Source organism: Kogia breviceps, chromosome 8 (assembly GCF_026419965.1).
Source record: "Kogia breviceps isolate mKogBre1 chromosome 8, mKogBre1 haplotype 1, whole genome shotgun sequence".
Lineage (NCBI taxonomy): Eukaryota > Metazoa > Chordata > Mammalia > Artiodactyla > Physeteridae > Kogia > Kogia breviceps.
This window is the reverse complement of record NC_081317.1, coordinates 117,349,462-117,372,071: the sequence shown is the minus strand read 5'-3', so window position 1 is coordinate 117,372,071 and position 22,610 is coordinate 117,349,462. Positions and strand designations below refer to the sequence as shown.

General features: G+C 46.6%; 1 protein-coding gene across 3 annotated transcripts in view; it reads right to left on the bottom strand.

Annotated features, from left to right (window-relative positions):
- The window catches only part of DDX60 (DExD/H-box helicase 60), a 103,181-nt gene extending 94,627 nt beyond the window's left edge, over window positions 1-8,554 (bottom strand). Inside the window, exons 1-2 of one of the 3 annotated variants that reach the window (XM_067040084.1) lie at window positions 8,299-8,554; window positions 7,359-7,687 (exon numbers count right to left, since the gene is read on the bottom strand). The gene's annotated coding sequence lies outside the window, so the exon portion shown is untranslated. Of the gene's footprint in view, window positions 1-7,358; window positions 7,688-8,298 lie in introns of those variants that run through there. The other 2 variants (XM_067040085.1, XM_067040086.1) reach the window with 2 other exon arrangements.
- Between the last annotated feature and the right edge of the window lie 14,056 nt (window positions 8,555-22,610).

Below are 22,610 nucleotides of genomic sequence, written 5' to 3'. Positions count from 1 at the left end.
TCAAAGGGCGAAAATCTCCCAGAGATCTCCATCTCAACACCAAGACCCAGCTTCACTCAAAGACCAGCAACCTACAGTGCTGAACACCCTGTGCCAAACAACTACCAAGACAGGACTACATCCCCATCCATTAGCAGAGAGGCTACCTAAAATCATAATAAGGCTACAGACACCCCAAAACACACCACCAGACGTGGACCTGCCCACCAGAAAGACAAGATCCAGCCTCATCCACCAGAACACAGGCACTAGTCCCCCCAACCAGGAAATATCTGAACCAAACTTAGCCACTGGGGACAGCCACCAAAAACAACGGGAACTACGAACCAGCAGCCTGCAAAAAGGAGACCCTAAACACAGTAAACAAAATGAAAAGACAGAAAAACACACAGCAGATGAAGAAGCAAGGTAAAAATCCACCAGACCTAACAAATAAAGAGGAAATAGGCAGTCTACCTGAAAAAGAATTCAGAATAATGATAGTAAAGATGAGCCAAAATCTTGGAAATAGAATAGACAAATTGCAAGAAACAGTTAACAAGGACCTAGAAGAAATAAAGAGGAAGCAAGCAATGATGAGCAACACAATAAATGAAATGAAAAATTCTCTAGATGGGATCAATAGCAGAATACCTGAAGCAGAAGGATGGATAAGTGACCTGGAAGATAAAACAGTGGAAATAACTACCACAGAGCAGAATAAACAAAAAAGAATGAAAAGAACTGAGGACAGTCTCAGGGACCTCTGGGACAACACTAAATGCACCAACATTCGAATTATAGGGGTCCCAGAAGAAGAAGAGAAGAAGAAAGGGACTGAGAAAATATTTGAAGAGATTATAGTTGAAAACTTCCGTAATATGGGAAAGGAAATAGTCAATCAAGTCCAGGAAGCACAGAGAGTCCCATACAGGATAAATCCAAGTAGAAACACACCAAGACACATATTAATCAAACTGTCAAAAATTAAATACAAAGAAAACATATTAAAAGCATCAAGGGAAAAACAACAAATAACACAAAAGGGAATCCCCATAAGGTTAACAGCTAATCTTTCAGCAGAAACTCGGCAAGCCAGAAGGGAGTGGCAGGACATATTTAAAGGAATGAAGGAGAAAAACCTACAACCAAGATTACTCTACCCAGCAAGGATCTCATTCAGATTTGATGGAGAAATTAAAACCTTCACAGACAAGCAAAAGCTGAGAGACTTCAGCACCACCAAACCAGCTTTACAACAAATGCTAAAGGAACTTCTCTAGGCAAGAAACACAAGACAAGGAAAAGACCTACAATAACAAACTCGAAACAATTAAGTAAATGGTAATAGCAACATACATATCGATAATTACCTTAAATGTAAATGGATTAAATGCTCCCACCAAAAGACACAGACTGGCTGAATGGACACAAAAACAAGACCCATATATACGCTGCCTACAAGAGACCCACTTCAGACCTAGGGACACATACAGACTGAAAGTGAGGGGATGGAAAAAGATATTCCATGCAAATGGAAATCAGAAGAAAGCTGGAGTAGAAATTCTCATATCAGACAAAATAGACTTTAAAATAAAGACTATTATAAGAGACAAAGAAGGACACTACGTAATGATCAAGGGATTGATCCATGAAGAAGATATAACAATTGTAAATATTTATGCACCCAACATAGGAGCACCTCAATACGTAAGGCAAATACTAACAGCCATAAAAGGGGAAATCAACAGCAACACAATCACAGTAGGGGACTTTAACACCCCATTGTCACCAATGGACAGATCATCCAAAATGAAAATAAATAAGGAAACACAAGTTTTAAATGATATGTTAAACAAGATGGACTTAATTGATATTTATAGGACATTCCATCCAAAAACAACAGAATACACATTTTTCTCAAGTGCTCATGGAACATTCTCCAGGATAGATCATATCTTGGGTCACAAATCTAGCCTTGGTAAATTTAAGAAACTTGAAATCGTATCAAGTATCTTTTCCGACCACAACGCTATGAGACTAGATATCAATTACAGGAAAAGATCTGTAAAAAACACAAACACATGGAGGCTAAACAATACACTACTTAATAACGAAGTGATCACTGAAGTAATCAAAGAGGAAATCAAAAAATACTTAGAAACAAATGACAATGGAGACACGACGACCCAAAATCTATGGGAAGCAGCAAAAGCTGTTCTAAGAGGGAACTTTATAGCAATACTATCCTACCTTAAGAAACAGGAAACATCTCGAATAAACAACCTAACTTTGCACCTAAAGCAATTAGAGAAAGAAGAACAAAAAAATTTAGCAGAAGGAAAGAAAACATAAAGATCAGATCAGAAATAAATGAAAAAGAAATGAAGGAAACAATAGCAAAGATCAATAAAGCTAAAAGCTGGTTCTTTGAGAAGATAAACAAAATTGATAAACCGTTAGCCAGACTCATCAAGAAAAAAAGGGAGAAGACTCAAATCAATAGAATTAGAAATGAAAAAGGAGAGGTAACAACGGACACTGCAGAAATACAAAAGATTATTAGAGATTACTACAAGCAACTATATGCCAATAACATGGACAACCTGGAAGAAATGGACAAATTCTTAGAAAAGCACAAGCTGCCGAGACTGAACCAGGAAGAAATAGAAAATATGAGCAGACCAATCACAAGCACTGAAATTGAAACTGTGATTAAAAATCTTCCAACAAACAAAGCCCAGGACCAGATGGCTTAACAGGCAAATTCTATCAAACATTTAGAGAAGAGCTAACACCAATCCTTCTCAAACTCTTCCAGAAGATAGCAGAGGGAGGAACACTCCCAAACTCATTCTATGAGGCCACCATCACCCTGATACCAAAACCAGACAAAGACGTCACAAAGAAAGAAAACTACACGCCAATATCACTGATGAACAGAGATGCAAAAATCCTCAACAAAATACTGGCAAACAGAATCCAACAGCACATTAAAAGGATCATACACCATGATCAAGTGGGGTTTACTCCAGGAATGCAAGGATTCTTCAATATACACAAATCAATCAACGTGATACACCATATCAACAAACTGAAGGAGAAATACCATATGATCATCTCAATAGATGCAGAGAAAGTTTTTGACAAAATTCAACACCCACTTATGATAAAAACCCTGCAGAAAGTAGGCATGGAGGGAACTTTCCTCAACATAATAAAGGCCATATATGACAAACCCACAGCCAGCATCATTCTCAATGGTGAAAAACTGAAACCATTTCCACTAAGATCAGGAACAAGACAAGGTTGCCCACTCTCACCACTCTTATTCAACATAGTTTTGGAAGTTCTAGCCACAGCAATCAGAGAAGAAAAAGAAATAAAAGGAATCCAAATTGGAAAAGAAGAAGTAAAGCTGTCACTGTTTGCAGATGACATGATACTATACATAGAGAATCCTAAGGATACTACCAGAAAACTACTAGAGCTAATCAATGAATTTGGTAAAGTAGCAGGATACAAAATTAATGCACAGAAATCTCTGGCATTCTTATACACTAATGATGAAAAATCTGAGAGTGAAATTAAGAAAACACTCCCATTTACCACTGCAACAAAAAGCATCAAATATCTAGGAATAAACCTACCTAAGGAGATAAAAGATCTGTATGCAAAAAATTATAAGACACTGATGAAAGAAATTAAAGATGATACAAATAGATGGAGAGATATACCATGTTCTTGGATTGGAAGAATCAACATTGTGAAAATGACTCTCCTACCCAAAGCAATCTACAGATTCAGTGCAATCCCTATCAAAGTACCACTGGCATTTTTTACAGAACTAGAACAAAAAACTTCACAATTTGTATGGAAACACAAAAGACTCCGAATAGCCAAAGCAATCTTGAGAACGAAAAACGGAGCTGGAGGAATCAGGCTCCCTGACTTCAGACTGTACTACAAAGCTACAGTAATCAAGACAGTATGGTACTGGCACAAAAACAGAAATACAGATCAATGCAACAGGATAGAAAGCCCAGAGATAAACCCACACACATATGGTCACCTTATCTTTGATAAAGGAGGCAAGAATACACAGTGTAGAAAAGACAGCCTCTTCAATAAGTGGTGCTGGGAAAACTGGACTGATACATATAAAAGTATGAAATTAGAACACTCCCTAACACCATACACAAAAATTAATTACATTTAGGTTAAAGACCTAAATGTAAGGCCAGACCCTATCAAACTTTTAGAGGAAAACATAGGCAGAACACTCTATGACATAAATCACAGCAAGATCCTTTTTGACCCACCTCCTAGAGAAATGGAAATAAAAACAAAAATAAACAAATGGGACCTAATGAAACTTAAAAGCTTTTGCACAGCAAAGGATACCATAAGACCAAAAGACAACCCTCAGAATGGGAGAAAATAGCTGCAAATGAAGCAACTGACAAAGGATTAATCTCCAACATTTATAAGCAACTCATGCAGCTCAATAACAAAAAAACAAACAACCCAATCCAAAAATGGGCAGAAGACCTAAATAGACATTTCTCCAAAGAAGATATACAGATTGCCAACAAACACATGAAAGAATGCTCAACATCATTCATCATTAGAGAAATGCAAATTAAAACTACAATGAGATATCATCTCACACCGGTCAGAATGGCCATCGTCAAAAACTCTAGAAACAATAAATGCTGGAGAGGGTGTGGAGAAAAGGGAACACTCTTGCACTGCTGGTGGGAATGTAAATTGACACAGTCACTGTGGAGAACAGTATGGAGCTTCCTTAAAAAACTACAAATAGAACTACCATACGACCCCGCAATCCCACTACTGGGCATATACCCTGAGAAAACCATAATTTGAAAAGAGTCATGTACCAAAATGTTCATTGCAGCTCTATTTACAATAGCCAGGACATGGAAGCAACCTAAGTGTCCATCCACAGATGAATGGATAAAGAAGATGTGGCACATATATACAATGGAATATTACTCAGCCATAAAAAGAAATGAAATGGAGTTATCTGTAGTGAGGTGGATGGAACTGGAGTCTGTCATACAGAGTGAATTAAGCCAGAAGGAGAAAAACAAATACCATATGCTTAACACATATATATGGAATCTAAGAAAAAAAAAATGTCATGAAGAGCCTAGGGGTAGGATGGGAATAAAACACAGACCTACTAGAGAATGGACTTGAGGCCACAGGGAGGGGGAAGGATAAGCTGTGACGAAGTGAGAGAGTGTCATGGACATATATACACTACCAAACGTAGGGTGGATAGCTAGTGGGAAGCAGCCGCATGACACAGGGAGATCGGCTAGGTGCTTTGTGACCACCTAGAGGGGTGGGATAGGGAGGGTGGGAGGGAGGGAGACGCAAGACGGAAGAGTTATGAGAACATATGTATATTTATAACTGACTCACTTTGTTGTAAAGCAGAAACTAACACACCATTGTAAAGCAAATACACCCCAATAAAGATGTTAAAAAAAAAAAAGAATTAAAGGAAGCTAAAAAGAAAAATAAGAGGATGCATGACACTTTGACTTTTGAGAAGTATCCATTTCAAGCAATAGTGTCAATGATATAGAACTATGTTTCCCAGCCAAAGAAAAAGACTTCCTACAATTGTACATAATCATAATTTGTAAGTGCTGCTAACTGGTTTTCCATTTTTGAGTCAACATAGAAACAAATCACAAGAATTAAAGTCATAAAATACTAGAAATTTTGACAAACACTGATAGCATGAAATTAATACAATTAGCCAAATTGGGAGGTTGATACATGGGGAGGCTTCATTTCTGTGAGGCCGGGGGTAACCGAGCTAACAAACAGAGACAAAAATGTAGAGCTGGGTGGTTCCAGTTTATAGCTTCTGGTAAACTAATCAATGTCGTCATTTGTAGGTGATAACACAACAAAAATAGAGGCAAAGAGCTGTTTCCATACAGAACTACACCAGTGTGGAAATACTCCGGGGTGGGGGGCGGATCTTAAACCTGAATTTGATCAAAACTCTGGTAGCAAGAACTGTCATTTTGAAATTTAGAAAACAGAAGAACATGTTAAATGTTAAAATATGCCAAGAGGACTAGGAGAGTCTCTACAAGATTTTAAAACACAACAACCCACCACCAATATAAACTTTAAAACAAAAACCCCCAGCTTATTAAGAAATAAATTGCAATAGGATGAAAGAGATGGTAACAAACTTGCAAACACAGTTGTGTCAGAACCTTGTTTGGGTTCTGATTTTTAAATCTTAAATCGAAAGAAGGGGAAAAAAAGAGGAATCGTGGGCTACACGTTGGAGGAGAGACAGCCAGAGAACACGGTCCAGGCGATGGTGGAGCGCGCAAGGGGGCCGCTCCTGAAACATGGCCTGGAGAGGAGCTGACCCGCAGTGGGCAGGGCTTGAGGGTGGCCTCTGAGACCCCAGCCTCCCCGGTGTGCCCCGCCCCCCATAACCTGTCCCCTGGGCGTGGGCAGGACCTGTGACTTTAGTGGGACAGCGTCTCTCCCGATGGGGGTACATCTGCGAGACTATCATACACAGGAGAAAGGAGATTCTCCTGCTGGCTCTGCAGACCTAAAGCTGAGGCTAAGCCCCTCAGCGGGGTCTCCAGAGCTGCAAGGAACTGGATCCTTCCAGCCAGCGAACGCCTTCATTCCAGCCGGGAGACGCAGGTCCGGGCTCAGCTCCCGCTGTGCCGGGACTTCCCATCCACCGAAACTCCAACACGATGAATTTCGACGGACTTCAGCCACTTAAGGGGTGATCATTTGTTGCGCAGCAATAGAAAATGAACGCGCACCCCCTGACCGTGAATACTTAGTTAAAAAAATAAATTCTTACAGCGCTAAGCCACTGAAATGTAGGAATCACCTGGGAGACCTTATGAAAATGCAGACTCTGATTCTGCAAGTTTGGTTTGGGTCGGAGGCTCCGCAGGGATGAGGAAGCTGCTTGGCGCTGCCCGGTCCAGGGCTCACCGGCCCTGCCCGCCTCTGCCGCGCGCCTTGGTCTCCCCAGCAGCCCCAGGCCCACCCTTTCTCCGAAGAGGACCCTTAGTGCCTGCGCGCTCGTCTCCCTCCTCAGACCTCAGACCTCAGCGCCCCACGCCACCGCCCCCGCCAGCGCCCACATCCCCCTTGCAACTCAGGAGCTCTGCGACGCGCCGCCCCCCCCCGCAGCATCCCGCATCCCTCGCCCCCGCCCTGCATCCCCCGCGTCCAGCGCCCGCGCCGGGCACCTCCCCGCCCATCAGGTCAAAGACCTCGAGCCCCTGCGAGACCGCAGCGCCCCGGGATCCCCGAGACGCCCTCACACCCTTTAACCCGGACCGAACCTGGAGCCGGACCCGCAGCGTCTGAAGGGCAGCTGAGCGCTCCGCAGAGAAGCGGGAGGGCGCGGAGCCCAGGGCCGGTGTAGGGGTCGGGCGGGGCGGGGCGGGGCGGGGGCGGGGCCCCCAGCAGGCCAGAGGTCCCGGAGACTTTCGGTTTCCTTTCTCTTGTCCTGCGCTCAGTTTCCAGTTTCGTTTCACCGCGTTTCAGTTGTGTGAGCTGGTGGGGTGTTTGAGCATCCTTCCGCCACAACATCCAGCAAGAGGCAGCAGAGGACTTTGGGATTTGGGCGTGAAATAGAGGGAAATGAGGCAGAGAAATCCGGGACATCTATCTAAACAAGATAAAATCGAGAAGAGGCGGAATTAGAAATAGGTGAAATGTGTCCACCTAAAAAATGTTCACAACCTAGAAGTTGAGAGTTACGTTTTCCTCGGCAGGAATTTTTAGGACTTCAAGCCCAGGAGGCAGCATCTCAAGAAACCCTGAGAAACTGCTCTGAGGAGGTGAGGGGGGCGGAGCCAGATTACATAGTTTTTGCAACAAAGGGCAGGTAGTCTGAACGTCAGGAGATTATTGTTAATTAAGGAAAACCAGATATCCCAAGTTAAGGAAATTAGTGCTTTTCTTTTTTTTTTTTTTTTTTTTTTTTTGCGGTATGCGGGCCTCTCGCTGTTGTGGCCTCTCCCGTTACGCACAGGCTCAGCGGCCATGGCTCACGGGCCCAGACGCTCCGCGGCATGTGGGATCCTCCGGGACCGGGGCACGAACCCACGTCCCCTGCATCGGCAGGCGGACTCTCAACCACTGCGCCACCAGGGAAGCCCAGTGCTTTTCTATATATGGGAAGATGCAAAGGCTGGGCTCACTGAAATCATTCCTTTGATCTGCACCTCAGCTCTCTGGGGCCAGTGTTTTCACATCCTGAGTTTCTGCGTGGCTCACCGGCTCTCTTTGGAGGGCTGCAATCGCTGATGGCTGTGACGTCCTTTGTTTAATGATGTGGCAGCAGATACTCCATTTCTCAAATGTAAGGTACTGTGGAGTCTGAAATTCCACCTTTATGCAAAAAGAAAAACCAAACCAGTTAACGCGTGAACTTGGAGTTTCTGTGATGAGAAGCTGAGAATTACCGTTCTGTGTCAACTATATTTGGAGCTTTCCTGGACCGAGAAACATCCTTCTGTAAAATCGAAAGCGCAACATTCTCACTGTTTTGGGGTTGTTTTTTTTTTTGCCGCACCACGTGGCTTGTGGGATCTGAGTTCCCCCACCAGGGGACTGAAACCCAGGCAGTGAAAAGGCAGAGCCCCGACCGCTGGACGGCCGGGGAATTCCCTATTTCTCACTTTAATTGATGTTGTTTTTACGTAATTTCTGCCTGTTGATGTCTGCAGTTGCTTTGTGTGCTCACGTGCTTAATTTCATGAACTTCAAGAGCGCTATAAATGTGCAAATACGCTGGAGTTCAGGGAGTGGTGGGTGGGGCAATCTTAGCCACAGTGGGAAGCCAGGAGCTGCTCTGTCCGCAAGGAAAGAAGAGAGGTCCAGGCTCTCACTGCTCCACAGGGGAAAACAGACAGATGGCCATCGACTGGAGAAAAGGTCAGGGGCTGAGAAGTGCACACTTCTCACAGCCATCAGGCTTTTATTAATTGATTATTTATTTGCAAGTTTGTGATGCGTTTGTTGTGATGATAGTGACAAAGAAAACGAGAGAACTTGGAACTTGACACCTGACTGGCCTAAAGTGACACTCCGTTTGTGTCCCTCCTTCGTTAAGCTCTTTAAGGCACTTGCCTGGCGCCAGCTGGGCAACGCCCCTCCCTCCTCCTGCCCAAAGGTCAGTGTCCTGACTCCTGACACCCATGAGCTCAGAGCAAAGGTATCAATACTTTGCAGGAGGGACTGAAGTAAGGCTCTGGGGCTGAGGAGGTGATTGTTACTTCCCCGGGGGGCTCGGAGGGTCCTTACCAGAGGGAGGTGGAAGCCACCTTCTTTCTGGCACGGTGGCCTCTCGTGGTCTACACGCACTGTCTACACCTCTTCCCCTCCTCCGAGCCCTTGAGCCCCTTTATTCCAGATCTGCCTTGAAACTGCTCTGTCAGAGACCAGTGATAAGTCAGTGATGGAGAAATCCAGACAATGCTCCTCTGGCCCACGATTCACTGACTTCTCTCTCTGAAATTTTTGAAAGATTTTAGCCAATCTCTCTTTTCCTAAGAGCCTCTTCTTAGGAAAGTTTCAGTTACAGTATTCTTTAGCTCTATTTATTTCCCTCCCACCTCTTGGGATTAATGGAGCGATCACGTAACAATTGCTCAAATTAGAGCCTGAGGACTGTTGTTGAATCTTCACTCAGATCCCAGTGAACTTGAGCTCCCAACATGGACGGAATCTAGCACCTCTGCGCTTCCATTTTCCACGGGCCAGTGCGGGCATCACCACTCCTCACCTGGATGGCTGAAACAGCTCTTCCCTGCTGGACTGCAGTCGGTCCCTCCATCCCCTTTCCACCTGCTGCCAGGGTCACCAGTGAGCATGGAAAACGGAGCCTGTCCAGTACCTGTTGAACACACTCCAGTGCTTCCTCATGGCTTCTGGATTAAAGCAACCTACTAGTCCTTCTTCTTTGGGACCCTCCAACCGTTTGATAGGTCTCCTTCCACCCGCCCTCGAGTCAGGGGCCACAGCCAAGCGCAGGACCCCTGTCCTGGACAGACGTGATTGACAGGTGGTTTGTCCCATGTACTCACAGCCCCGGAAGGAGCCAGCACCCCAGGCAGGGCACACAGGCCAGGACCGGGGAGCAAAGTCACCAGGTGGGACTGCAGAAGGCAGACTTGGTCATAACCAGAGGGCGGGGTGACCCTTGGCTCCCTTGGGAAGTCGTGATTGCTTGCTGAAATAATCGTGCTGGTGGTCAGGGAGTGACACCTCCTGGGTAAATGCAGCTGATCTGGAGGACAGAGGAACTGGCCGGGGTGGGGGGTGGGGGGTCAGGCATGGGGGTATATCTGCTCTCACCTGACAAGCCCCCCAGAGAGCAGATGTGCCCCTGGAGGAACTCAGGGATCCCTGGGAGGCTCAAAGACGTCGAGGATGTCAAGGCGGTGAAGCTTCCCCAAAACACGGCACCTCAGCACATGGAGCATCTCAGCTGGACGGCAAGACACAGGAAGGTCACTCCAACCACCACCTTTACCTTCTCCCCTGAAATCAGGGGACACCCCTCACCTCCCATCCCCCCGGGACCAGAGGACAGAGGACGTCCTCGTCACCAGAGGGGGAACACGGGGCCAAGGAGGCAGAAGGCTGTGTGAACCCACCTGGTCACTTCTCACCTTCTGCTACCCCAGCCCAAAGCCCTCTGTCTGGCCGATTCTTCACATACTTATTGTTTCTTTGTCTAAAAGGTATAAAATCTTCCTGCTCTGCACGCACCCCTATGTTCATAGCAGCACTCTTCACAACAGCCGAGACAAGGAAGCAACCTAAATGTCCATCAACAGAGGAATGGATAAAGAAGGTGTGGTACATATATACAATGGAATATTACTCAGCCATAAAAAAAGAATGAAATATTGCCATTTGCAGCCACGTGGACGGACCTAGAGATTATCCTACTAAGTGAAGTAAGCCAGACAAAGACAAATATCATATGATATCACTTATATGTGGAGTTCTAAAATATGACACAAATGAACTAATTTACAAAACAGAAATAGACTCACAGACATAGAAAACAAACTTATAGTTACCAGGGGGAAAAGGGGAGGGATAAGCTGGGAGACTGGGACTGACATATACACACTACTGTATATAAAACAGATCACTAATAAGGCCCTACTGTGTAGCACAGGGAACTCTACTCAATACTCTGTAACGGCCTATATGGGAAAAGAATCTGAAAAAGAGCGGATATGTGCATATGTATAACTGAGTCACTTTGCTGTACACCTGAAACTAACCCAACATTGTAAATCAACTATACTCCAATAAAAATGTTTTTAAAATCTTTCTGCTCTAGTCACTTCTTTTGGACTTCATTCTCTTGTGAAGGGTCCCAAGTACATGGAAAAATTCAATAAAATGCGCATGCTTGTCTCCTGCTCGTCTGTTTTATGTCACTTTCACACTGAGGCTCAGCCAGAGACCCTAAGAGGGGAGAGGAGACTTGTCCGCCTCTACAGCAACGTGTGGAATTTTAGGCCTTACGATACCTTGACATCCATGTAAACCTTGGTGATGACTTAGACTTTTAGGGAGCTGGACAAATGCCTCCCCAGCAAGCAAAGTGGAGGCCTGAGCAGGCGGGAGAGAGTCAGGTGGAGAGGCGGCCAGTGGAAACGTGAACTTCAGAGGTGCCCCTCCTTGTGGCCACTAAAGGGAGTTGAGGGCTCTGAGTGGCAGGAGTGGGGGAAGTGCAATCCCCAGGGGCAGAAAGTTCGCTTAATCGATGCCTGTGGCAATGGTGACACCCACAGTGCGGGCGGGGGGGGGCATGTGCTACCTTGTAACTTAAATCAGAGCTCTTTGAAGAGTCCCTTGGTCCTCTTCATTAAACAAATTAAATCAGCCGCCAGGGGCGTATAGGGAAGGTCCTTCAAGGGCTCAGCACTGTCTTCTGAGACGGGAGATGAGTCCTCACTGTGGGTGACAACATCTGGAACTCCTAAGGGGACAAGACACGTCCCAGTGAGGTCGTCTGGGGTTTAGCATGTGTAGAGATGTCCGTTGCCTTGCTTTCTATGTGAGTATCTGCAAAGCAAAGGTCCCCAGACGTCTTCACCCCGAAAGGAAGGGTTCGCAGGCCACCAGCCAGGCACAGATGGGGACCATCACCGTCCAGGCATCGGGGCCAGGGCAGCTGCCTAAAGGGTGGCCGGCTGTGCCGGCCTCGGCCCCTCTCCTCTGCCGGGACACCGGGTTTAAGGAACAGGAAAGCAGCCACGTGGCTATGAGTTCCTTGGCACACGGTGACGGTGACTCCATCTATAAACTCTGCAAACTTCCAATTCTGTTCACTCAGTTGATCCCAAGGGGTTCCCCAGGCAGCCGAGGGGTCTGGGGGCGGGGGGCCTCCTCCAGCTCCGCGGCATCTGGCCTGGAATGAGGGCAGGGGCCACGGAGGACGTGCCCTGCTCCACGCGGGGACCTGCCGGAGGGTCCAGGTCCGGCTGCATCCTCTAGGGAGAGGCCTCGTCACGGTTCCATGCTGTGGGGCGTTGCTTTTATGACCCAAAGCAATGAGTCCAGACAACAGAGGGTCATGGGCTCAGGGTCTGTGAGAGCCTCTGCTTCCGGGAGATCCCGGCATGTACAGTGCAGGGCTGAGGAAGGGGCAGCGTTTTACGTCAGAAGCGCCTGGGGGTACCATGGCCATCGTAGGTGGTCCAGACACTTCAGGAGTCTTGAAAGGAGAATGTTAATGCCTCACGAGCGAAGGAGTCTAGGAGGGCACTTACGGAGTGCATGCTGATCTCAATGTGGACTGACTTCACATCATTTTGTGCAGGGGGCCCCACTTAACATGGACTGACTTGCAAGTTACACCATCAGTCAGATTAAATGAGTAAATGCAGATTACGTTGTCTCCAGAACCCAAATAAGAACTAAAAGCCGTTGGAGCTGTATCGACACTTTGGAGGAAGGTGCTGGCCGTCGGCGATGCGGCAGCCCTCCGCTCACCAGACAGGTCTCAAGCATCTCTCCTGGTGTCCCCCCTGGGCCAGGCACTTTGTCAGAATCCGTGTGTCCGGGATGAGTATTTTAAGTGAACAAACAGATCTCCTCAGAAGATGATACTATCAGTGCCAGGTCACCTGTGCCCCCTGGAGACAGATGGACACAGTTAAGACCACACCTGCAAAGTGTATGTGGCAGCAAGGCTGCTGTCCCCACGGGGAGCCTGACAGAGGTACACCGTGTCCTTCAGAGGTGGGACCCTCAGACAGCAGAGAGGCTGTGCAAACGGGCACAGAACAGAACAGCTGTGCCAGTTCTATAAAACCCAGTTATGCACCGGCTGCCAGCTGGATGGAGTGACGGGGGTGGGGAGGCCCACGGCATGAAGGGGGTGGAATCCACTCTCAGGTTCAGAACACACCCCGGTGGGCTAGTGCCTGGAGAAGCAGCGAGGGTACCCACCCCTTCATTCATTAGGTTTACGGTTCAATTCATAAAAATTGTTTGTCAAGGGTGTAGCAATTGAATACTACATTGTCTCCTGTTTTACTTTTCTTCTGATTATGCTGTGATTATTGTTTCAGGAGCTTACCTAACATGTGGCTTTGTAAGGAATTTCAAGACTTACTTTTTCGGATGTAATAGATTTTTTTTTTTTTTTTTTTGCTGCATCAGGTGGTGTGTGGGATCTTAAGTCCCCAACCAGGGATCGAACCCGCATCCCCTGCATTGGAAGCACAGAGTCTTAACCACTGGACTGCCAGGGAAGTCCCATAATAGATTTTTTGTTTTACCACCAAGATAGTTGCATGCTTTCCTCAGATCATAATGCCAACACCTTTTATTACCAACACAGTTCTTCTCTACTAAATTTGCTTTGGTTTGAATTGTATAATCATAACATCAATATTAAATATACAAATCATAAATAAACAGTGGAATTAATAAATTTGTATGTATCCCTATGGAAAAGTGTCAGCGATCATTTACTTACCTCCTCATCATGAAGAAATACACAAAACATTCCAACAAAACCACAGGGTCCAGTACAAAATTCAGAGGAGCCCCCGGCTCGGCGCATTTCTGCCGCAGGCTTCCGCAACACCTGCCCCTCCGTCCGTCAGAAGAAACCTTGGGGCTGAAGGCACACCAGCTCGGAGCAAATTCCTTCCCAGAACGGCAAGCGCGGAGAAAAGAGCGAGTCCAGCAGAAACAGGCGAGGGCAGAGCCGGGATTTCTGTGCCAGAGCAACTGTCCTCCACGCTGGCGTTTTTTCAGCGTCTAAATCCTGCCTTGCTCCAACAGCTGGTTTCCCCCTTTGTCACATTCTTCCTTCCTTTCTGCTTTCCCGGGAGTGAGGGCCGCATGGTCCAGGGCAGGCTCCTCGGGGAGGGGGGCGGCCCCTGAAGCTGGGGGCAGCTGTCCCCCTGTCCCCGCCTGTCCTGCAGCAAACGCCCCCTGCGCAAGTCTGATGCTCCCCCGTCCCGAGTCTCCCTGAGGCAGAGAAAATGCCCGCTTTAGGAGAAACAGGGGCTGTCCGTGGTGATTTCCGTCAAAGAAGTCTCGAAGCCACTTTTAAATATCGAATTACCCTGGTAGATCTGCCTTTTCCCTCTAATGGAGAAAGAACAAATCAAATGGCCTCATACGGTTTAGGGAAGTCTTTACTTTTGAAAAAAATACCAACCCATTTCCACGTCAACCATCAGAACTTTCAGCCATGCAAAGATTCTTAAGCTTTCATTTATATTCAAACTGTAAAAACGATTGGTTTCCTTCCTGTTTTCCTTTTTTCTAATTAATGTAAACACTTCAAAAAGTCACGTTTTATGGCCCCTTCAAAATTCCCCGAGTTTGCTAAACTGTTCCATAAATTGTATCAAAGTTGCTTCAGTTTTCTGCTACTATAAATGATGTGGAATTGTTACGTGTTTTCGAGTAAAGCTCTTCCTGTAGTTGAGATTGTGTCCTCGGGACAGACCTGGGACTGAGTGGGTCAAAAGACGTGCCATTTTGATGTCAGCCAGGTGAAGAGGATGGTTCAGACGCAGCCCACAGCCCACTGTGCTTGGGTCCAACAGAGGCAAATCCACAGGCCAGGGCCACCCCTCAGCAGAGGGGCTCTGGTTTAAGGTACTAGAATCAGTGACGTTTATTTGTAATTCTCTGAATCGAAACATACTGAATTCAGAATCTCTTGAATTGATTATTCTCTATTTCGTACCCACACGACTTCAAAATTTTTTACTCTCGTACGTTCGTCAGTCAAGAAAGGATGTTGAAAGATTAAAATGACTTTAGCTCGTTGTGTGGCCAAACTTTTCGGCTTCCTTTTTTTTTTTTTTTTTTTTTTTTTTTGATGGTAAGTGTAATGCAAGCACACAAATTTCAGATATAAAAAGGAAAAAAAAAAAGGACTGAAAGTTTTCTTTAATCTCACCCTCCAGATAGAATAACCAGGATGCAATGTGCTTGTTTCTCTTAACAGTACATTTGGGACACCTTTTCCGTCTCACTTCCTGGTATGTTAAAAAGTACATGTTAAAAATTATGATGATAGGGCTTCCCTGGTGGCGCAGTGGTTGAGAATCCGCCTGCCGATGCGGGGGTCACGGGTTCGTGCCCTGGTCCGGGAAGATCCCACATGCCGCGGAGCAACTAAGCCCGTGAGCCATGGCCGCTGAGCCTGCGCGTCCGGAGCCTGTGCTCCGCAACGGGAGAGGCCACAGCAGTGAGAGGCCCACGTACCGCAAAAAAAAAAAATAAATAAAATAAAATAAAAATTATGATGATAAATTAGGCAAAGAATAAGGAGGAAGAACAGTTATAGTCGAGATAATCTCTGACGCCACCTTTAGAAGTAACACTGCACAGCCACCATGGGGCCATGTCCTGCTCAGACCTGGTCAGAGGGCACTTGCTCCCAGGTTGACCGATGTCACCCTCCAGGAAAACTTAAAAATGTGTCATTTATGGGCCAGAAAAGAGAGAGAAATAACGGACATCAGTATAGATTTACAGATATATATATATATATACACACATATATTATATACATATATAATGATGATCCTACAAACACTGAAATGTACATTACTTTTATCCTAATCCTGTCCTGAATATAGTCCTGTAACCGCATACTTATTCACTCATCCTGCATCCTTTTTTCTCCCCCAATTTGCGTGAGCCTAACGAACTTTCATTTTGCTACGGGAAGTGAGTGGACCTCCAGCTCTTTAAACTGCAATGGGGCCAGGTCAGTGGATTTCGAGGAGAACAAGAAACGGATGTGGTTATTGAATATGTGCTGCTATTTTGATGTAATGTGCTTCTTGTAGGAGAAAAGATCTGTCGTCGCACTCAAGCCACCATCCCATCCCTATTTTCCATAAGGAGCTGGTGTGCACACCAGCCGTCTCGAAGGGCTGCTTCTCATCCAGTCCTGTCCCTTTTCTCACAATCTTCCCGGATATTTTGCCACGCTAATTCCTCCAGACAAACCCACATCAGTTTATCAAGTTCCACAAAAAAAAAAAAAAAAAAAAAAAAAAAAATGCTGTTTCAGTTGAGGTTCTATAACATTTGTAGAATATTTGTATGGAGAATTGTTTATGCTACAAAATCAGTTCTTCCCATAGCATTCCATTTATTCCCGTACTCTGTTCCCTCCTTTTCTTCAGAATAGGTTAAGACGTGCATTTTATGGTTAGTGTTCCTTGGGGTTTTATCTTGTGTCACTACGTGTTGCATCTTAGGTGTGTGTGAATAAATGTGTGTGTGGCCACAAATGGAACACGTACACATATGCTTTAATATAATTAATGTATTACGTTACAGTAGACACCTTCCCTCCCCACCCCACTAAGGTATTTTTTAACGGAGAATGGATCTTAAATTGTGTCCAAAGGCTCATGAATAATCTATGGAGATAGCCACAGAGCTTTTCTCTTTTGACTTATCAATATGGAGAATTAAGTATTAGATCTTTGGGTGTTAATTAAACCAACCTTTACAACTTGGATAAAAGCCAGTTGTCCATGGCGTATTCTTCTATTACCAATCATTTTTCCAGATTTTATGTTTCTATTCCAAACACCAATATGCACTTTTCCCTCTTTATTCAACTTGATATCCATGTTATTCTTTATAAAGAAATGTTAAACATATTTTGCTTGAATTCAATAAAAAATGCCTTGAAATTAATCTTACTGGCTTTTAAGCCCAGAAGAATAAAACTTCTCTACAGCTGGGCCCTCAGAACCAAGCTGAAAATGAGATTATTTCTGCTTAAGATCATAATTACTAACTGTGCCCCAATATCCACTTATAACATGCATGAAGAAATCTATTCTCAGTGTCAACTCTCCTTTTATTACTATTGTGATAAAATTCTATTCATTTTTGTGCACATACAAAAATTGGCAAACATCCCAAGTAGCAGAAGCCTATGATCAAAAGACCACCCACAGGGCTTCCCTGGTGGCGCAGTGGTTGAGAGTCCGCCTGCCGATGCAGGAGACACGGGTTCGTGCCCCGGTCCGGGAGGATCCCACGTGCCGCGGAGCGGCTGGGCCCGTGAGCCATGGCCGCTGCGCCTGCGCGTCCGGAGCCTGTGCTCCGCAACGGGAGAGGCCACGACAGTGAGAGGCCCGCATACTGCAAAAAAAAAAAAAAAAAAAAAAAAGACCACCCACAGGCTTAGGCTACACATACGCAGCAGATTTAAACACAGTTCATAAAATATAACTCATGAGGGACAAATCTGAAGTTCACTGCTATGTACAGATGAACATAACATGTTTAATCAAACAAGGCTTCGGGGCACTTCTGATTCTGTGACGTGTCCACATGCCACATACAAAGTAAGAGGAAGAAGTAGGAAGACTGGCCATGGTTTGAAGGACTCTTGTTCCCAGAATCACCAAATGGGCCAAAGAGTGGCTCATTAGGACAATTCTGCAAGCATCTGATGCCTCTAATTGTATCTGTGTCCGGATCAGATTTCTCAGTGAACTATTTTTTGTGCTGCCCTATGATCCCTGCTTGCTGGTAGACCATGCCAGGAATGAAAGGGGAAGGAAAGTGTCCAGAAAGGGGGTAAGGGGACCAGCTCCTGGAGAATCAGAGGGTTTTCAGAGCTTCCTGGGCCCCCAGGGTGAGAAAAGATCAAAGAAGGATGAAGGGGCAGGTCTGCACACTCCTTTTCACACCGCTTCCATCACAGGAGCTTTGATTACTTTTGCCTAGTGTTTGTCTGAACCACCAAGGTTCTCACCTCCTAAACGGAAGTTTGTACACCTGTGCACTAAACTACGCCGTGTTGTTACTCAGCCTGAAACTGTAAAGCGGACAGACGGGGAATATGGAACTCAACTGACCACAGCCTGGAGGTCTCGGTGACAAAGAAACAGCAGTGACAGCCCTCAAGGATGGAAGTTTCCGCTGAAATACGGAGACGCTTGAATTTGCAGCTTTTTTTTTTTTTTTTTTTTTTTTTTTTTTTGCGGTACGCGGGCCTCTCACCGTCGTGGCCTCTCCCGCTGCGGAGCACAGGCTCCGGACGCGCAGGCGCAGCGGCCACGGCTCACGGGCCCAGCCACTCCGGACGCGCAGGCGCAGCGGCCACGGCTCACGGGCCCAGCCGCTCCGGACGCGCAGGCGCAGCGGCCACGGCTCACGGGCCCAGCCGCTCCGGACGCGCAGGCGCAGCGGCCACGGCTCACGGGCCCAGCCGCTCGGGACGCGCAGGCGCAGCGGCCACGGCTCACGGGCCCAGCCGCTCCGGACGCGCAGGCGCAGCGGCCATGACTCATGGGCCTAGCTGCTCCGCGGCACGTGGGATCTTCGCGGACCGGGGCACGAACCCGCGTCCCCTGCATCGGCAGGCGGACTCTCAACCACTGCGCCACCTGGGAAGCCCCGAATTTGCAGCTTTGAAAAGGGAGCATGTCCATGTGCGGCCAATGGAATGAAGGTGTGGGGAACAGCCTCCAACGAGACCACGGGTGACCTTGCCCGCTGGTCGCCACGCCCCTGTGGAGCCCCTCCCACGGTGAGCAGCGAGACTGTGTAGCCAGGGATGCTGCAGACAGGAAGGGATGGGACCTCAAGGCCGGGTCATAAGAGACATGGGGGCTTGGACGCAAGGCCCTTTCTAGAGTCACTCACTCTAGGTGAATCGGGCTGCCTCAGAATCCCGAGCCCAGTCTTGCTTTCAGAAGAAAGGAGCCTTGGGCAAGGTCTGGACGTCAGTGTCACGATACCCTGACCCGGAATCACCAGGCTCAGAACCTACTGCATTCCCGACACACAGAAACGCTGTGAGGTGATTAACATTTATTGTTCTGAGACAGGAACGTTTTCAATAATTTGCTACGAAGCAGGATGAGAGAGCGGGGGTCAGTCCCCCTGGGTCACCTGTAAAGAGAACGGAGATGAAGATGGCCAGAGCTAGGCAGGTAGAATACCCGTGGGTGCTGAGGAAATAGACAAACAAGGCTGACGTCACCGGGGCATGGGATGCACCTGGCGTGGAACTCCAGCAGGAACGCAACCAGAGCCCAAGTCTTAATTGAAAACATGTGGACGGAGGGTGGGCCCCTCAGTGCAGGCCTTCGGGAGAGCAGACATCTTTATACGAAGAAGAAGAAGTAACCATGAGGAAGATGAACTAAGATCCGGCGGAGGGGTCACAGCCCCACCCTGACCTCAGTGCTCACAGAAATGGGCTCTGGGGGTAGAAAAATGTGGACCACGCACCATACACCTGCGTATGCACAGGTCTCATCCGTAACATCCCCAGAACCTTCCCGTAATAACTTAAGAGCCTTGGTCAAGAATCTCTTCTAAGGAAAAGAACTTTTGTGTCCAGATTCTTCTAATACTTGTTAAACAGGCATGGTTAGCTCATGTTCGTATCATTCAAGAAAAGTCACTTTTCTTTGTCTTTTTGAATAAAATCATATCTATCTTTGAGGCTTCTCGGGACCACAGCTACCTTTCAATTTCTTTTCTCTTTATTCTTCTCAAAGCTTCAGCACTTCCCAGGGGTTACCCCAGGCTTCGGGAAGTGGGCACTCCAGGGATATGAGGGCGAGGCCCCCCTCTGGTCCCTGAGCCAGCACGCTCGCCACCGAGATTCGCAGTGACCCAATGTTCCGGCCCCGTGGCCTTTAGCACGCAGGGGCTCGCAGCACTGTCACTCAGCCCCCCAGGCCACCGTGCCCTAATGCTCAGCGCCCAGGCGTCCACGGTCAGACCTCGCTCTGATGAGCCCCTGTTCCATCCCGCACGAACCCCCTAGCCCTGCGCCCCTGCAGGCTCCAGAAACCCTGCTCTCTCCTGGGCTGGGACCAGCATCTCCCCCAGAAGCACCAGCCCCCATATCCCTGTGGACAACACAACAGCGCTGTTTCCATCATACACACCAATCAATGCCTTTATGACGGTTTTCACACCTGCAACCCTCAACTTTTTATTTCTACAAAAAGGTATGAATTTTCTCCTGTGACCAAGACACAGTAAACATAACTTGGCTACCCTTCCTGGAAAGAGGAACGGGAAGCGTCCTTTCACTGCTTTGGGAATGACTCCACAACAACAGAAAAGGATGAGTCCCTAGTTTATCCATAACACATTATGATTCTTTTTGTCACTCTGTGCCAGTGAACATTCACTGGGTTGCACTCCCATCTCCTTCTAGAAACTGCAAGGATGTGCATCTCCCTGGCAGTGTCTTTATAGGAGACGTTAGTATGAGTGTGCAGGCCCTCAGCACACACTTTAGGTCGACTTGTAAAAAGGAACCCTGGGACTTACAAAAGTTATTGCCTAGGGGCAGTCTGCTGCAGAGGGAAAAAAATGCCTGGTGGCTCCTGCATAACTTACTATGAATACAACAATAAAATCTGCTAAAACATTTAGGTGAAGCTTGGGTCATATGGTTAGCATCCATTTATCTTAAAATGAAGGAGGAGGGGGGGGGGGAGGAAAAGAAGGGGGAGGGGAGGGGGAGGAGGGGGAGATTATTCATTGTCTAGTGGCATTTGTAACCACTTGTGTCCTTGCTCTCAACGACTCTTTCCATAAGTAAGGTAACGTCGTGAAGCGGTCACAACATTTTGATTCCTATAATGTCTTCCACTTGCACTTTGCCTCAGGACACGAGAGGTATCTGTTTAACTTTTGATCATGACATTTTCAAACGCCAAAGGTACAGATATTAATGTCACAGACACGACGATGCCAAGCTGTATCAAATGTTACTGCTTTTCCACATTGCCATCATTTCTCTGTTCTAGAAATATGGCACTAGTCCAAGCCTCTGTTTCCTCCCCCAACCCAGCTCTCAGAAATGTCTTTCCGGGCCTCACCCTTTCCGTCCGCTGTGTCCGTGGCCCTGGTCCTGGAGACCGTCTTGTACTCCAGAGAACAAGGCGCCAGTCTTCTGCGAGGGTGACGGGTGGTGTGCAGGACGTGGAAACGGGCGGCAGTTCCCACTGTTCGGTTGGGGCTCTTTCAGCCAATGCCCTGTCTCAGCACCAGCCTCACCAAACTTGCCAGTTAGAATGAGCTTCAGGAAGAGGCCAGCTGCCTCCAATTCCAGCCGTTCTGTGACTCTGAACGATCACTGCTTCCCACCGGCACCTCCTCCTCCAGCCACTTACTTTCCAGTTTAATTGGACCACTCATCTTTCGATTAACCACTTCCCAGCCATTTTGTCCATTTCTGGAGTCTTCTACTGCCTTCTCTCCCAATTTTTATCCTTTTGGGTTTTTACTATTATCTTAAGGGTTTTAGTAAGAAGCAAACATAAGCGCATTTTTTTTTTTTTTACCAGCAAGAGGGGTTTCTCCTCCCTATAAGCAGTGAAACAGCCCACGAATGTATCTATTGATATTTTCAAGAAGGACCGATTATAAAGGACCAGCGTTGCCTGTAAAGTTTCAGAGGAGCCCTTCCTAAGTGGTCCACCAAGAGAAAAAATTTCTTTAGGTAAGAACCTGCATCGACTAGAACAATATTATCCAGACGAAGGAAGACTAGGCACTTCATTTCCAAATTTACTGCACCAAGAAGTTTTGCGTGATTATTTTTCGCCACTTATATTTGGCTCCGCTGCCTGACCTTGGAACAGAACTTTTTGTGTTTTGTTATTTGGAAGTTCAGAATATTAGAATATGTTATAATGAGATGCTACAGAATAAGTAATGAGACGGTTGTGAGACATTTTTTTTTTTTACAGCTGTAAAAGGGTTCGTATTGTCCCGAACAGTATTCGTTCAACATTTATTTATTTCATCAACAAATATTTGCTGGATGGTCAGGGTGTGCTGAGCCTTGGGCTGAGAGCTCGGCATTGCAGTGTGTGAAAGATTCAGGCCCTGTGTGTTCATGTCCATTTAATCCCACGATGGACCATGTCCTCAACACACACAAAGTCATATCATAATTTTTAATTAACAACTTGAAGTGAGAGACCAGTGGGGCTCTCCGCTCAATTTGACAGGTGGCTTAATTTTTAAATAGTTACTGGATATTTTAGGATAATCTGCCACGTGACTAAGTT